Raw genomic sequence first — 4,065 nt, 5'->3', positions numbered from 1 at the left:
TCAACCAAAATTTAAGACAAACATGAACATGCATATATTTTTTTCTTTTTGATTTTTCACAAATAAAATAAAACTGGGACAAAATGTGTGTAAAGTGTCTCCTATACCCCCAAACTTAAATTACACATTGTCCCCAACGTGTCTAAATTAAGGAAAGAGTGTACCCGAGAGATGGACGATATCGTCTTGGAAAGCATGGCTCATAGCACACTCCCAAACTTGAATTGAAGCACACTTGTCCCTACAAAATAAGAAAACACAAAACAAGTAAAAAGAAACAAAACTAAAGAAAAAAAGATTAACTTAAAACACACAAAACAAATAAAAAAAATAAAAAAATAAACTATGGGGTGATGTGTGTGTGATATGCGATGATGGTGGTGGCCGTAGGGAAGAAAATGATGTGGGGAATGGGGGAAAGTGACCCAAAATATGTCACGTGGCCTGCTGCCCAAGTGTGCTCGATCGCACCCATGGTGCGCTCGATCGCACTCGTGCAGTGGAGTGTGTGTGTGGGTGAGGTGCACTCGAACGCATACATGGTGCGCACGATCGCACTGATAGAATGCAATGAAACCACAAGTGGAGACCTGCGCTCGATCGCACGCAGGAGGCGATCGATCGCAGTAACAGAATGTAAAAACATGACAAAAGACTTGAAACACTAAAACACCAAAGTAAAATAAAACACAAAGGAAAACAAAAACAAAATATAAGTAAAACAAACAACAAAATAAAAAGGATATGCTATGGGGTGCCTTCCATGAGCGCTAAGTTTAACGTCTTCAGCTAGACTGTGGCTCTTTAAACTTGAAGCACCAATCTTTTCTTCTCTTGCACCAAAGAGAATGAATCTTTTTTGTTGCAAGAGGATTCCAATTGTCTATAGATCGGGGAGGACCACTCTGAGTTTTGTCAAACAGTTTTTCATCTAGTGGGGAATCATGAATTGGAATAAAGTAGGAAGAAAGCTCAGGGAGCTTCTCTATCTTGATGTCCTCAATTTGCTCATATGGTAGCTCTAACAGACTTCTCTCTTGGCCTCTTGGTATTTCAGGAATAAGAGCTGATGTTGAAGAAATCGTAGTGCTCTCTTCTTTTTCCTAATGTGACTCTTGTGGAACTTCGGCTTGCTCCTCCTTCTCCTCTTCCACTTGATTTTCTGCCACCTCTTCGCTCCTCAATGTGGTAATTGCTTGCTCATGATAGAAGGTGCACTCTTCCTTCATGTATTGTTCATTGGGGTGTTCCATCAACTGCCTTTGACACTCTTCTTCTTGGTATTGGTGAGGCCTCTTGATGCGGAATGTACTCAGCTTCTTGGTCAATTTTCCCATTTGTACTTCTAGTCTTTGAATGGCTGATCAGTCTTTGTATTGAATTGTTTTTGATCAGCCGTAGATTGTTGTTGTGAAGTCACAAATTGTCGTAAAAGACTCTTCAGGTCCTCCTCTTCTGGGTCTTGGGCTAGTTGAACTGCTTGTTGGGAATATTCCTACTCTTACTCCATGAGGGTTCCGAATATTCCTACTCTTACTCCATGAGGAATTGAGGTGGTTGAGCCACCCTGAATTATAAGTGTTGGAGTAAGGATTGTTCTTGGGAGGATAAGTGTGCTGTTCCACATAATTGGCTTGCTCCTAATCTGCAGATGAGTACAAAGGGTAGGTCTCAGTAGTGTGATCTAATTGAGAACATATGGCATATACCTGAAGTTGCGTGGCTGGCTGAATGGGAGATATGTTATGGGTAGTCATGGAGTTTACAAGCATATTTAAGGTCCTCTGCCTGGCAGCCAGCTGATCTTGTATTGGTGGAGCTGATTGAGAGAACTGTGAATGATTTCTAGGAGCTTGAGCTTGCCATGAAAGATCGGACTGTTGGCTCCATGTTGGGTTACAGGAATCAAAATAGTTGTCGTTCCCCAGTCATGAGATCGATGTGTTCTAATACCCATTAATTTTGTTAGAAATTTGTCTCATTATAAAACATTCTCTAACATGGTGATAAGGGTCATGGCATAAAGAACATGGTCTACGGGGTGTCGGAGTGCCACCCCACATGTGTGAAAGTAAAATTAACAAAAGATTAAAATCAAAAAGGAAAATAAAATCAAAATTAAAAATAAAACTTTTGAAGATGCAGACTCAACTGACCCTGCAGAAAACAAAAGAAAAAAAAAACCAGATCTCTAATTATCGCAGTATTGTGCTGCTCTTTGGATGTGCTATCGATCGCACTGTGAGGTGTGCTCAATCATACTAGTATAGTGCAGTAAGTACGAGGTCAATCCCATGAGGATTGCTATTTTGTTTTGAATTAATTAAAATATCAAATTGTTACAGATTTGATATTAAGAAAAATAAAAAGATATAAAGATAAAGTAAAGGTAAAGGCAAGGCTTTGATATCCACCACTAATCATACTTTGATAATATAACAATATGCCAATGCTTTGATCATGTTATGCATATCTAATGTTTGTCAACCTAAGGGCATGGCGTATACTCCTTAAGCTATAGATTTTCCTAAGCAACGAGTTAGGCATGGGCGTATACTCTAACTCTTTTCTTTTCTAAGGGATTTAGCATGGTGTATACTAAGTTGTTCCTTAGGAAAGCTTATACTCTATGGAAATCGACAAACACATGAGGTCTAGGGCATGGGTATATACTCCCAGTTTCCCATATTGATTAACCCAAGAACTGTAGTGTGGATTCTTTTGTTACTTTTATTAAACCTAGGACTCGGCCATCCAAATTGATTTAACTAACTAGTTCATACCACATGCATATAATGGCCAGTCACATACATATAAGGAATTCATGAAAACAGGAATTAATCGAGTTAAATATCACAACATGATTATCACAAAGGCGCCAATATTGAAATATTAAATAAGCATAATTAGGGCTTCAATCTAGCCCTCCTAAAGAGTTAGTTATACATAATAAAAATAAAAGAAAAGAAAGGAAAAAAATAAACCCGAAACTTGAACTAGAAGAGCTCCAATTCTTCTCCTTTTAAAGTATGCCTACCCTAGAGGCTTAAGGGTCTATTTATAGGCTTTAGAAGTCCTTGACAAACTAGTAAACCTAGGAATTTCATAGGGTTTCAAAACCTATTACAATTGGGAGTTGGATAACCCAAATATGGAAAGAATGACAATCTGGCCGCAGCTTTGATGTGTCTCCTGCGCATGGGTGCAATTGATCGCAACCCGTGTGCGCTCGATCGCAGGTCTGCTATCGAACCTTTTCTGTTGTGCGCTCGAGCGCTCGTGGCCTGCTTCATGCTTTGTCTTCTAGTACTGCGCTAGATCGTCGGGTACTTGTGATCGATCGCAGTGTCAAGGGCTCCCATTTTTTCCATTTTCTCTCTTTGAGCCCAAATCTCCCAGATTTACTTCATTTTCTTCCAAAAGCCTACAAAAGTATGGAAAACACAAAAAGGAATTAAAATGACCTAATTAATTTAAACCAAAGGATTGAAACATGCAAGTTAAATGCTGAAAATGTGAATATTTTAGCACTTAACACTACATAAGATGGCGGAACATCTTTCTAGAGGGCTATGAAGTTTTAAAGAAGAAAGGGTGGAAGGGATTGGTCAGACACCCAAATGATTGAGGAAAGTGCGGTATTCTTTCTTTTTATTTTTCGCTCTTTATTTTTTGAGTTCTTTTCCTTTTTGTCATTTCATTTCTTGTCATTTCATTTTTTTGTCTCTAATAGTAGTTAATCTTTTGATGTTTGTTTCTATAAGAAAATATTGCCATTAGTTCTGTTGACAGGTGTTTTAGTGTTCAAGTTTGGGGGACGCCCTAGCCTTTGCACACTCCGGTTCCTCATCCCACGGTATTGTATTTCTTGTCACATTGGGACAATGTGTTCTTTAAGTTTAGGGGTGTGGACAAACAGACTGTTTGTTTGTTTGTTTGTGTTATTTGTTTGTTTTTATCTGTTAAAAAAAAAAAAAAATTGCTATGTTGTTGTTAAGCATGAGTTAGCTCTACCTGTGGCTTAATTTTCATTGGCTTACTTAATATTTTAAACGTATCACCATG

Source organism: Corylus avellana, chromosome ca7, assembly GCF_901000735.1.
Source record: "Corylus avellana chromosome ca7, CavTom2PMs-1.0".
NCBI classification, from domain to species: Eukaryota; Viridiplantae; Streptophyta; class Magnoliopsida; order Fagales; family Betulaceae; genus Corylus; species Corylus avellana.
The sequence above is the reverse complement of the archived record's forward strand: the minus strand, read 5'-3'. Positions refer to the sequence as shown.